The sequence below is a fragment of the Theropithecus gelada genome, chromosome 7b, assembly GCF_003255815.1.
Source record: "Theropithecus gelada isolate Dixy chromosome 7b, Tgel_1.0, whole genome shotgun sequence".
Classification (NCBI taxonomy): domain Eukaryota; kingdom Metazoa; phylum Chordata; class Mammalia; order Primates; family Cercopithecidae; genus Theropithecus; species Theropithecus gelada.
Window position 1 is genome coordinate 38,239,849 of NC_037675.1, and position 14,017 is coordinate 38,253,865.

The window sequence follows — 14,017 nt, forward strand, 5'->3', positions numbered from 1 at the left end:
ATCTCACCCCCATATTGATTCCTTTATAAGGAATTCTGTTTTCTCTGCACCTCCACCCTCACCTGTTTACCTTGCTAAGTCTTATTCATACTACAGGAGGCAATTTCTCCTTCAGATTTTCCTGACTCTGTCTTCCTCATCCCCTAAACTCCCCTATCCCAAAGCCATTTCTCAGTTTACACAGTGTGATGGTTAATTTTGTTAACTTGGCTGGGCCATGGTGCACAGATATTTGGTGAAACATTATCCTGGATGCTTCCGTGAAGGTGCTTTTTTGATGAGATTACCATTTAAATCACCAGACTTTGAATAAAACAGATTATACTCTATAATGTGTATCCAACTACAATTCTTTTCTGAGGCTTGCCCGCCTCTTCCCTCAGATTTTGGACTCACTAGAAGTTCACAATTGCATGAGCCATTTCTTTACAATAAATCACTGTCCCTCTCTCTATGTAGTCTCTATGTGTACACACATATCCTTTTGGTTCTGTTTCTCTGGAGAACCCTGACTAATACATATGGTATTCTCAGCTACTTGTGTGCCTAATTGTTATTCATTATTTTATTTACAGAACCGATCAGTGTGTGACACACTGCAGGAGCCTGATATTTATAGACTTGATGATATTAATAATAGGACATTCTTTTCTTTCCTGTAACAAAAGAGTGGTTCATTTTCTTCTTCTCATCTTCATCCATATTTCTGCAAAAGCCCAGCTTATATGAGAGATGAGGACATAGACAATATCTTTGATAATTATTTTGAGGAGAGGAAAAAAGCTATAATTTATCTCTTTCACTTCTTATAGACAGGCAACTGTTAGAATGATAGAAAATGAAGAAATGGGTATGTTGGTTATGGTGGTGGTGGAGGGGAGTAGGGGAAAACTTACCTGTCGTGGTATGAAACGTTTAGGGAAAGAGCATTAATGAGTTACTTCCGATACATTCGGAAAAATAATACGGAGAATTAGTCCTAAAGTTTGAACTCACTGCATAAAACAGAGAGAGAGAGAGAGAATCAGATTACTAAAAGGAAAGAAAATATGAGGTTTCTCTTTATCCTGGAGACGGTTAGCACCCAGATAACAGGCTTTAAAAAAAGGAGGAAATGAACTTAACTCAATGAAAAATATTATAATTTTCTCTAAATTTATTCTACTAATTCATCACATGGTTTGAATGTTCTCATCGTGGTAGTCACTATTCTGCTTTATTTCTTATTTCCTAGCTAGGAAAATCAACTTTTTCCTTTGTTTTGCACATAATTTGATTTGGCCTTAAGCCTTTGCACAAGCTATATACTTCCCGATTGGAGTATTTACCCTGATAAACTGTACAATCTTTGCTTTTGTTTCATAGATTTTTATGGTACTTTATGTTCATAAATACGATTCAAATCCTGACTGAAGCAAAAAAAAAAAAAAAAAGAAAAAAAAAAAAAACACTTCAAAGCTGAACCTGTAACAAACTTCTTGAGAGCACTGTCTGCTCATTACAGCATACATAACCAAAATTTTGTGAATATTATAACCTCTGTTGTTCCAAGTTAATTTACATTCAAGTTTTCTATTTTGTTTGTTAGTTTCCACAGCGTCATGCTCTGTCCCCCAAGCTGGAGTGCAGTGGCGCCAGCCATCGTAGCTTATTGCAGTCTCCACCTCTGGGGCTCAAGTGATCCTCTCACCTCAGCCTCCCCAGTAGCTGGGACTACGGGTATGCACCATCATGCCCAGCTAATTTTTTTGATTTTTAGTAAAGTCAAGGTCTCGCTATGTTGTCAAGGCTGGTCTCGAACTCCTAGGCTCAAGCGATCCTACTGCCTCAGCCTTCCAAAGTGACGGGACTACAGGCGTAAGCCACCGAGCCCAGCCATTTTAGTTTTTTTAACTCTATTTTGTACATTTACTAAAGGATAAGTTCCTTTCATTCACTTAAACCACCAATTTAGGAACCCATCAGCACCTCATATTATGCCTATTCTCTGGGGTGTATTAAAAATATTATTGCTCATTACTCAGCACCCAGAAGAGTACCTGGCACATAGCATGTGGTCACTAAGTATTTGGCGTCTGAAGGAATCATGAGCAACAGGAGTTAAAGTGACATTTATAAAAGCAATTCTGAACTATGGAACAAAAAACCCAAATTTAAATTACTAGTAGTTAATTATACCATTCTTAGTTCACGGAGGTAGGCGAATTGAAAACTTTGGAAGTTTTTAAATTCTGTAAGGTTTAACATTTTTTCTTAGAGGATTCACATATCGTACATAAGAAACCAGATCTCATTCCAGCACTTCAGTCAAAAAAAAAAAAAAAAAAAAAAAAGTCACCAGCTCCAAGGTTTTAGTGTGAAACGTTCTTTGGCCAGAATCTAGACAGTACTTTTGTTCACTCAACCGGAGCCCGATCTGGTGCCATTTTCACTCGACCGTCGCTTCCAAACACGCCCCTCCCACCTCTCATCCCAAACCACACACAAAGAAGGAAACCACAATTTCGCCACGTCCTGGGAAAACTCCACGAGGCCAAGTGTGAGGCCACAAGACGCCGTTTTTAGTTCCGCGTTTTCCCTCTTGTAATCCTATTAGGTTTTGTCCAGACAACGTTTTGCTCTTTCAGAAGAGAAAGAGCGTTTTGCGCTCGTCGTCTTGGATTCGACAACCATAAGCGGCCCGTTAGGGAAGCCACCGCAGCGGATTAAGTTCGACTGCTTTCTCTCCAAACTCCTCCCGAGCCTTCTCTTCAAGCTCTCCTTTTCGCCTGGAGGCCCCGCCTCGCGGCCCGGCAGCGCGGCACGCGCATGCCCGGTGAGCACCGCCTGCGCCTTCCCCTGAGGCGCGCCGCCGCCCCGTAGGCCCTCGCGCGCCGCCAGCGGCTGGCTCCCTCCGTCCCTCCCGCGCCGTGCCCCGCCCCTCTCCTCCTCCCGGTTGTTTGTCCGTGAGTCTGGAGCCGGGAGGTTCAGAGCCAGTGGCGATTGGCTGACGCGGTGGCTGCGCACTGGGCCTGAGAAACTCTGGTCGGGCGCGCGGTGTCGACTCCCCGGGCTATGCTAGGCGCATCTCAGGTAAACGGTAGGGCAGGAAGGTTTGGGCGACGGAGAATGATAGTGGTGGGCACAGATCAGCCCTGGAGTTTTTGGCCGCAGACTTTTCCTTGGAGAAGGAGAAGGGGCCGCGCGGAGCCTGTACTTAGTGAATGCTGACCCCGCGTGGCCGAGAGTGACGGGGCTCCCTCGAAGGTCAGTGTCGTGGGGTCCTCAGGTGGCAGACAACTCTTTCTGGGTATGATTTTGGTATTGTCTCCAGTTTCCTAATACTGGACCTGAGCAGCTGAGCATTTATTCAAGGGTGTATTGTTTTTGTTTTTGTTTTTGTTTTCCCCTTAAGTCGCGGTTAGTCAGAAGGTTCCAGTCGTTGCTCAACCTCTGATCGACTCTGTGTCCTTGAGAGAGTCACTTACTCGTTTTTTATTTCAGTTCTGACACGTGGAAGTGTGGGCGAAGAATGAGGGGCTTCTTTAAGCGCGCTGAACCATGCAGTAAAAAGATACTGTTGGAATTTTTTTTTTTTTTTTTTGGTTCACTATGTCCCTGGGCCCAGTGCAACGTTTGGGAAGCATTTTAAGCTCGATGGATGGAGGGAACAAGACAGCCGCATTATTAGACAAGGATAGTAGAAAGGAACAACTTTGCACAAGCACACGCGTTTGGAAAAGCTCCTTTGAGCATTTTATGCAGGTTAAATCACAATGGTAGTAGAGAGAAATAAGTCAAAACAAAGGGCCAAACAAAACTACATTTCAAGGAGGTGTTTTTTTGTTCCTAGGTAACTTGAATATACTATCACAAGTTATTGGCGTTTCAAAGTTTTTCCTTGTGATCTGGTATGGAGTTAATCTAAAATGACAATTACATAATCATTCTATGCAATCGTATGCCAATAAAATTAATTAAAACAAAGTTGACTTTTTAATGTAAGAAATAGGAATCAAGACATGTCATTGATGGGAAGTATGATGGCAATCAGCAAAATGAATAGGATATGTATACAATTTTCCTTCAAAGGCAGAGAGTTTAAAGAAATATTTTTATTGCGTTAATATTTAAAGTATGAAGACCTATAGAAAAGTGTATGAATCATAAGTGTACAGCTCAGTGAATTTTCACAAAGTGTACATACCTATGTATCCAGTATCTAGATCAGGAAAGAGTATTAATGTATCCCAGAAGCCCCACTTCATGGTTCCAAAGGTAATCATTATCTGGACGTCTAACATTATATTTCACCCATTATTTACTTTATATAAATGGAGTAATATGGTATTTAGTCCTTAGTGTCCGATTTTTGCTCAATATTTTATTTGTGAGATTTATTCAAGTTATGTAGCAGTTCGTTATTCTCAGGCTGTATGTATAGTGTTTCTAGTTTTTGGCTATTACCAATCTGCTATAAAGATTTTTAGAAATATTTTGATGAAATTATGTTTACTTTTTTTTTCTTTTTTTTCTTCTTTTTTTTGAGATGGAGTCTCACTCCACCACCCAGGCTGGAGTGCAGTGGTGCAATCTCGGCTTACTGCAACCCCCACCTCCCGGGTTCAAGCAGTTCTCCTGTCTCAACCTCCCGAGTAGCTGGGACTACAGGTGCCTGCCACCACACCCGGCTAAGTTTTGTATTTTTAGTAAAGACGGGGTTTCACCTTTTTGGTCAGGCTGGTCTCAAACTCCTAACCTCAGGTGATCCACCTGCCTTAGCCTCCCAGAGTGCTGGGATTACAGGTGTGAGCCACTGCGCCTGACCATGTATACATTTTTACTGCGTATATGCCTACTAGTAAAATTACTGTGTTACAGGATAGGCAGATGTGTGCTTGTGGTATACACTACTGAAAAGTTTTTCATATTGTGTTGATTTACACTTTAGTGGCAGCTTGAGAATTCTGGTTCCTCCAAATGCTTGCAACATTTCACATTGTCTTTTTAATTTAGGCCATTCTAGTAGGAATATAGTGAAATAACATTGGGATTTTCCCATAATTTCCCTAATGACTGATGGTATTGAGCACATATTCATGTGTTTACTGGCATTTGGATATCCTCTATTTCTGTAAGGGACCAGACAAAAAGTGTAGGCAGCCCTCGCTTTGTAGGGTTTCAGTGAACCAAGTAATGTGTGAAGCTCGGACTACCTGTATTTTAGGTTGTACAGGCTGTACAGTCTCTGTTACATATTCTTTTCTGTTTTTTTCCTCTTTTCTTTGTTCCCAACCATTTAAAAATGTAAAAACCATTCTTAGCTCATGGGTTATACAAAAACAGTTGTTAAAAGATAACTTTAGGCATATTAAAATTTTAGGGTTTATATGAGCATTCAGCAATTTCATAAATTGGGTATCACCAGACCACAAGTCGTTCAAGACTCCACCAAGAGGGTGTGAAGGGAAAACTTTTATAAGGTGTTTATGGAAATAGACAAAGAAAATATTTGATTGGTTACAGTGGAATGTCTCTAGTTAGAAGTTGGTTGGTGGTTTCTGATTGATTAAACTCAAGTTTAGTTTTACTGTTTACATTGAGTTGGGTTTTGGTTTATTTACATAGGAACCCAAAGTGCTGGAACTGTCTCAACCTAATGGTTTCCCAATTAGTTTTTTTTTTTTTTTAAACACAGTCCACTGGCTGGATTTGGGTTGTGGGCCATAGTGTACTAACCCCTGCTCTATTGAAAAATGTTTGTTCAATCTTTTGCCAATTGGTTGGATGTGAAATCAGTAACTGAGATGGGCTACATTAGAGAAATATATATCCATAATACTATGTCTGTCTGTCTATCTATCTATCTATCTATCTATGTATCTATGTGTGTGTATGTATATATATATTTTTGAGATAGGGTGTACCTCTGTCACCCAGGCTGGAGTGCAGTGGGGCGATCTTGGTTTACTGCAGCCTCTGCCTCCTGGGCTGAAGTGATCGTCTTACCTCAGCTTCCCAAGTAGCTGGGATTACAGGCACACACCACCATGCCTGGGCTAATGTTTGTATTTTTTTGTGGAGATGGAGTTTTGCCACGTTGCCCAGGCTGGTCTTAAACTCCTGAGATCAAGTGATCCTACTTCCTTGGCCTCCCTAAATGCTGGGATTACAGGCACGAGCCACCGCACCTGGCCAGTATTGTTAAGCAGCATGAGTTATAGTGTTTTGGTGTTGAATTTCAGATCTCTAAATATACTTTATTTGGTTTACCAGTTTTACCTTGAGACTAATTAGAGGCCAATTTGATTCTTGTCTGAATTGTTTTTACTTCTCCCACTTTCTACTCACCCTGTAAATCTGAAGAACAAAAGAGAGGTAAGAAGTGAGAAAAGAAAGGAGAGACAATCTTTCTTTGATACTATTTAAAAGGCTAGGAAAGAAAAGTATGAATGTCTAGACAGTTCTGGGTATTTTGAGTAAAAAATATAAAAAAATACATTGTTTCACATGTTCGTGTGAAGAGATCACCAAACCGGCTTTGTGTGAGCAACATGGCTGTTTGTATCACCTGGGTGCAGGCGGACTGAGTCTGAAAAAGGAGTCAGCAAAGGGTGGTGGATTGTCATTAGTTCTTACAGGTTTTGGGATAGGTGGTAGAGGTAGGAGCAACGTTTTGCAGGCAGAGGGAGGATATCACAAAGTACATTCTCAAGGGTGGAGAGAATTACAAAGAACCTTCTTAAGGGTGGGGGAGATTACAAAGTACATTGATCAGTTAGGGTGGGGCACAAACAAATTACAATGGTGGAATGTCATCAGTTAAGGCTATTTTCACTTCTTTTGTGGATCTTCAGTTGCTTTAGGCCATCTGGTCACAAGGGATATGATAGCTTAGCTTGGGCTCAGAGGCCTGACATATATAATATACTTATTGTAATATTTTGAAGTGCATATTGTCCTTTGAGCTATTCCATCCTGGGATGGCTTTTTTAAACATTTTTATCTAGTGATTGAGTATACTCATGATATAGGAAGTAATAGCCATTGACTTGGGCCATAAAGCTCAACTGTGACATCTCTTCCCAGGATCCATCCTGGAAAGTCGTTTCTTCCTTAAATGTCCCTTTGGACTGCCCAGTTCATCTTCTTTTACTCTTGGCCCCCTGTCTTTTACTCAGTATTGCCCAAAATTTTACTTTAATGCCCTTCAGCCCACCATCCATGTTAACATTTTTAGCTAACACTTTCTAGGTTTTTGTTGTTGTTCTTGTTGTTACTTTTAGAAACAGGATCTTGCTGTCACTCAGGTTGGAGTACAGTGGTGCAATCATAGCTCACTGTAACCTTGCCCTGGGTTCAAGCTGTCTTTCCCACTGCAGCCTCCCAAGTAGATAGGACTATAGGTGCTCAACATCACACCTAACTATTTTATTTTTTGTTTTTGTTGAAACAGAGTCTAGCTTTGTTGCCCAGGCTAGTATCCAACCCCTGGCCTCAGGTCCTCCTGCCTTGACCTCCCAAAGTGCCAGGATTACAGGCGTTAGCCACGGCACCAGCGCCTTTTTTGTTTTTAAGTAATTTATAGAAGTGAATTTAGTGTACATTTAAACATATATGCTAATACTAATGAAGGGTGTGAGGGTAATTTCATCAGTGTGATCCTTTCTTTGATATGTATAATTGGTTTTTTCCAGTCTTACTTGATTGTTATGCAGATGGATTTAAGATGGGCCTCACCTTCCACTATCAATTCATTGCAGTTAAGTAAGCTTTTCTTATATAGAAATTCTGGATCCAGTACATACTGCATTTCATTACACACACATGTGCACACACACACAATGACTAATGTAAATACCTTCCTGCTTTATAAGTCCCACACAAAGCAATTGTATTCATATGCAGTGTTTTTCATGGCACTCCTTGAATCAACTTGGAGTCACTGCAAATTATTATGGGTAATAAAGGGCATGTGCCAGTGGAAGGGATTCTCAGACAAGGGAGTCCCCTCCCTCCATGGCTTCAGACTTCATAAGGGAGCAAATAGGGAATTAATGTGGCACAAATATTTAATTTGTACCATCAACCTTAGGTGATGCTTTCACGTTAATAAGGATGTATTTGTGGGTTGAATTGTAGTCACTAGCTTCCAACAGTACCTTCTCCTCTGGACATTGCCTGCACTACATTGCCATTGTTGACTTCTGGAACAATGTTCCAGAATTTCATTGCTAACACACCTTGCCTTTTCTGGTTGCAGTTTTTAGATACTTTATTTAGGTTACATTTAATCTTGTTTACCCTGTTTAGGGTGACTGTGTGTTCAAGGTGAATGTATTTGTCTATTGCTTATTTGTTGCTTTTATAATTTATTTCCAGCAAATCTTATTACTAGTATGTCCAGCTACCTGGGACTGGGGATGGGCAGATGACTCACTTTCATTGGCAACTTCACATGCCATCTAGAGATGGCTTAGGGTTGATGAGAGAAAAAGAGATAATGTACAAGATGAATCAATTGTAGCTGTTTTTGTTAGCATTGTATTATTATTCTCTCTATTGAATTTATTAGATTTTGAGACTATCAAAAAGAGAAGATAGAACTGTTTTAGAGCATTAATTACAAAAAAGTTTACTATAGTGGAAAGAGCACAGGACATAAGAGCAAAATAAGTGTGGCTTACTACCTGTTTGTGTTAACTTTTCCTGCGACTCAACTTTCTTTTGTGAAATGAGGCATTTTGATGAAGTATTTCTAATCTCTGGTAATCTTTTTCAAAAGACACAGAGTTGGGAATGCCAAGAGACCATAGGGGTCATTTAGGCTACCTTCTCAGTTTAGTCACATAGTTACTAGAACCTATTTTTTTCTGATTTTTATTCCATTTGCTTTTTCCATTATACTACCTGTGATAGGGAGCCTTCTAAAGTGACTTTGGTGTTCACTCTTATGTAGTTCCTTCCTCTTGAGGGTGAACTAGACCTAGAGGCTCACTTCTACTAGAATGTGGCAAAAATGGTGTGATGTCACTTATCAGATTAGATTACAAAATTTATGACTTCCCCTTTTTGCTGGCACTCTGTTGCTCACTCACCTTGAGGAAGTCAGCTGTCATGTGAGCTGACCTGTGAAAAGGCCCACCTGTCAAGGAACTGAAGGGGACCTCCAGCCAGTAAGGAACTGAGTTTCTCAGTCTAAAAACCCTCAGGCATTTATTTAATTATTTGAGATGGAGTCTCACTCTGTTGCCCAGGCTGGAAAGCAGTGGTGTGAGCTTGGCTCACTGCAACCTCCGCCCCCAGGTTCAAGCAATTCTCCTGCCTCAACCTCCTGAGTAGCTGGGACTACAGACTCGTGCCACCACGCCCAGCTAATTTTTTATATTTTTAGTAGCGATGGGGTTTCACCACGTTAGCCAGGATGGTCTTGATCTCCTGACCTCATGGTCCACCCACCTTGGCCTCTCAAAGTGCTTGGATTACAGATGTGAGCCACTGCGCCCGGCCCCCTCAGGGATATTAATCCTGCCAGCAACCACCGAGAGAGTTTAGAAGCAGATCCTCTCCTTGTTGAACGTTGAGATGACTGTACCCCTGGCTGACACTTTGATTCTAGCCTTGTGAGAGACCCTGGGCTGGAGGACTTAGCTTAGCAACACTCAATTTCTGATTTTTAGCAACTGTGAGATTACAAATGTGTATTGTTTTAAGCTCTTGAATTTGGGTTTAATGTGTTAGGTAGTGATATGGTTTGGCTGTGTCCCCATGCAAATCTCATCTTGAATTGTAGCACCCATAATTCCCTCATGTTGTGGGAGGGGTCCAGTGGGAGATAATTGAATCACAGGGGTGGTTTCTCTCATACTGTTCTCATGGTAGTAAGTCTACGAGGTGTGATGGTTTTATAAGGGGAAACCCCTTTTGCTTGGCTTTCATTCTCTTTTGCTGCCACCATGTGAGACGTGCCGTTCACCTTTCACGATGATTATGAGGCCTCCCAAGCCACGTGGAACTGTGAATGCATTAAACCTCTTTCTTTTGTAAATTGCCCAGTCTCAAGTATGTGTTTATTAGCAGTGTGAAAACGGACTGACACAGTAAACAGACTAACACAGTAAATGGACTAATACAGTAGAGTGGGGTGCTGCTGAAAAGATACCCGAAAATGTGGAAGTGACTTTGAAACTGGGTAACAAGCAGAGGCTGGAATAGTTGGGAGGGCTCAGAAGAAGACAGGAAAATGTGGGAAAGTTTGGAACTTCCTGGAGGCTTATTGAATGGCTTTGCCCAAAATGCTGATAGTGATATAGACAATAATGTCCAGGCTGAGGTGGTCTCAGATAGAAATGAGGAACTTGTTGAGAACTGTAGCAAAAGCAAAGAGACTGGTGGCATTTTGCTCCTGCCCCAGAGATTTGTAGAACTTTGAACTTGAGAGAGATTTGGGATATCTGATGGAAGAATTTTTTTTTTTTTTTTGAGATAGAGTTTTGCTCTTACTGTCCCTGTTGGGATGCAGTGACACAACCTCCGCCTCTGGGTTCAAGTGATTCTCCTGCCTTGGCCTCCTGAGTAGCTGGGATTACAGGCACGCACCACCACGCCCAGCTAATTTTTTGTATTTTTAGTAGAGATGGGGTTTCATCATGTTGGCCAGGCTGGTCTCGAACTCCTGATCTCAGGTGATCCACCTGCCTCGGCCTCCCAAAGTGCAGGGATTACAGGCATAAGCCACCACACCCAGACAGTGGAAGAAATTTTTAAGCAACAAAGCTTTCAAGAGGTGACATGGCTGCTCTTAAACACATTCAGTTTTTTATTTTTATTTTTTTTATTATTCTAGGGTACATGTACACAAAGTGCAGGTTTGATACATAGGTGTACATGTGCCATGTTGGTTTGCTGCATCCATCAACTCATCATTTACATTAGGTATTTCTCCTAATGCTATCCCTCCCCCAGCTCCCCACCCCCCAACAGGCCCTGGTGTGTGATGTTCCCTGCCCTGTGTCCAAGTGATCTCATTGTTCAATTCCCACCTATGAGTGAGAACTTGCGGTGTTTGGATTTTGTCCTTGTGATAGTTTGCTGAGAATGATGGTTTCCAGCTTCATCCCATGTCCCTGCAAAGGACATGAACTCACCCTTTTTTTATGGCTGCATAGTATTCCATGGTGTAAATGTGCCACATTTTCTTAATCCAGTCTATCGTTGATGGACATTTGGGTTGGTTCCAAGTCTTTGCTATTGTGAATAGTGCCATAATAAACATACATGTGCCTGAAGCACATTCAGTTTTATAAGGGAAGCAGAGCATTAAAGTTCAGAAAATTTGCAGCTTGACCTTGCAATTGAAAAGAAAAACCCATTTACTGAGGAGAAATTCAAGCCAGCTACAGAAATTAGCCTAAGTAATAAGGAGCCAAATGTTCATCCCCAAGACAATGGGGAAAGTGTCCCCAGGGTATGTTAGAGGTCTTCACAGCAGCCCCTCCCATCATAGGCCCAGAGGCCTAGGAGGAAAAAATGGTTTCATGGACCAAGCCCAGGGTCCCCATGCTATGTGCAGCCTAGGGACTTGGTATCCTGTGTCCCAGACACTCCAGCCTTGGCTGAAAGGGGCCAGTGTAGAGCTCAGGCTATGGCTTCAGAGTGCACAGGCCCCAAACCTTGGAAACTTTCATGTGATATTGAGCTTGTGAGTGCACCGAAGTCAAGAATTGGGGTTTGGGAATCTTCGCCTAGATTTCAGAGGATATTTGGAAACCCCTGGATGTCCAGGCAGAAGTTTGCTGCAGGGATGGGGCCTTCATGGAGAACTTCTGGTAGGGCAGTGCATAAGGGAAATGTGGGATTGGATCCCCCACACAAAGTCCCTACTGGGGCACTGCCGAGTGGAGCTGTGAGAAGAGGACCACCATCCTCCAGACCCCAGAATGGTAGATCCACTGACAGCTTGCAGTGTGTGCCTGGAAAAGCCTCAGCCACTCAACACTGACATGTGAAAGCAGCTGGGAGGGAGGCTGTACCCTGCTAAGCCACAGGGGCAGAGCTGCCCAAGATGTGGGAACCCACCTCTTGCATCAGTGTGACCTGGATGTGAGACATGCAGTCAAAGGAGATAATTTTGGAGCTTTAAGATTTGACTGCCCTGCTGGAGTTTGGAGTTGCATGGGGCCTATAGCCCCTTCATTTTGGCCAGTTTCTCCCATTTGGAATGGCTGTGTTTACCCAATGCCTGTACCCCCCATTGTATCTAGGAACTAACTTGCTTTTGATTTTGCAGGCTTATAGGTGGAAGAGACTTGCCTTGTCTTGGATAAGACTTAGGGCTGTGGACTTTTGAGTTAATGCTGAAATGAGTTAAGACTTTGGGGGATTGTTGGGAAGGCATGCTTGGTTTTGAAGTGTTAGGACATGAGATTTGGAAGGAACCAGGGGCGGAATGATATGGTTTGGCTGTGTTCCCACTCAAATCTCATCTTGAATTGTAGCTCCCATAATTCCCTCATGTTGTGGAAGGGACCCAGTGGGAGATGGTTGAATCATGGGGCAGTTTCCCCCATACTGTTCTCCTGGTAGTGAATAAGTCCAGGTGAGTTCTGATGGTTTTATAAGGCGAAACCCCTTTCACTTGGCTTTCATTCTGTCCTACCACAGCCATGTGAAATATTTTACCTTTTACCTTCCATGATGATTGTGAGGCCTCTCAATCCACGTGGAACTGTGAGTCTGTTAAACCTCCTTCTTTTGTAAATTGCCTAGTCTCAGTTATATTTTTATCAGCAGCATGAAAACAGACTAATATAGGTAGCAATAGACAACTACACTACTCATTAATACCAGAAAAACTTTAATCTGTTTTTATCAGTTTAAACTTATTTGAGGACATGATATTATTATTTTTTGAGATGGAGTCTCTCTCTCTTGCTCAGGCTGGAGTGCAGTGGCACGATCTTGGCTTACTGCAAGCCTCCCAGGTTCATGTGATTCTCATGCTTCAGCCTCCCGAGTAGCTGGGATTACAGGCACGTGCCATCATGCCCGGATAATTTTTGTATTTTTAGTAGAGATGGGGTTTTGCCACATTGGCCAGGCTGGTCTTGAACTCCTGACCTCAGGTGGTTTTCCCACCTCAGCCTCCCAAAGTGCTGGGATTACAGGTGTGAGCCACCATGCCAGGCTGAGGGCATGCTATTTTTTATATCTTGAAAAACCAAATATTAACAGTTTTAATTATAAATCCCATACTTGTTTTTAGTTATAAATTAATTGCTAGGTGTTTGTTTTATTTCTAAGCTGGCAATGTAAATAAATTATTACTTTGAAGGGTTGATTTGGTGTTTTTTTTATAGTAGATGACCAATAAGACATATTTACCCTAGATCTGCTTTAGGCTGTTGGCATAAGCATCTCTGACTCAGATATTGGCTGCATTGAAAGCATTTTTAATTTAGATTTTATACTGTTTTGGATGCGTATAGTCAGGTAATCTATTCTTGTTATGAATGTGCAGTTCTGTGTTAGGATGGTTTGATTATGTGTAAATATTACTTGGAGAATGACTTTTAATATGCATGGTTTTATAAGTTTTGGAAGCTGCTTGAGTACAAGAAGAATTGTATTACTGGAATCCTTAATGCTGTATATTATTTTATTGTCTATTAAAACATACCAATTTCCTATCGTCATAGTTTTGAGGATTTTACTGCTGAGTAACAAGTTTCGAAAAGCAGAAAATATAAATAAGTGAAAATATAAATAAATAATATAGAGAAATTAACTTTTAGAAAACATAGATCAATTAATGTAGATAGTATAGATCAATTAACTTTTAGAGAACATAGCAGCAAGTAATACATGAAAAGTATATAAAACATACATGGACAGTTTAGTGAATGAATAAAAAGTGAACACCCATGTAGCCACCATCAAAATATTTAGATTTTTAAATTTTTTGAGATGGGGTCTCACCATGTTGCCCAGGCTACAGTGCAGTGGCACAATCTCGGCTTACTGCAACCTCTGTCCCCTG

At 41.5% G+C, this 14,017-nt stretch overlaps 1 protein-coding gene across 2 annotated transcripts in view; it reads left to right on the forward strand.

The window, feature by feature from the left end:
• The first annotated feature begins 2,914 nt into the window (after positions 1 to 2,914).
• Positions 2,915 to 14,017, forward strand: part of MIPOL1 (mirror-image polydactyly 1) — a 401,247-nt gene continuing 390,144 nt past the window's right edge. The window contains exon 1 of one of the 2 annotated variants that reach the window (XM_025392166.1): positions 2,915 to 3,072. The gene's annotated coding sequence lies outside the window, so the exon portion shown is untranslated. The remainder of the gene's footprint in view (positions 3,073 to 14,017) is intronic. The other variant, XM_025392167.1, reaches the window with a different exon arrangement.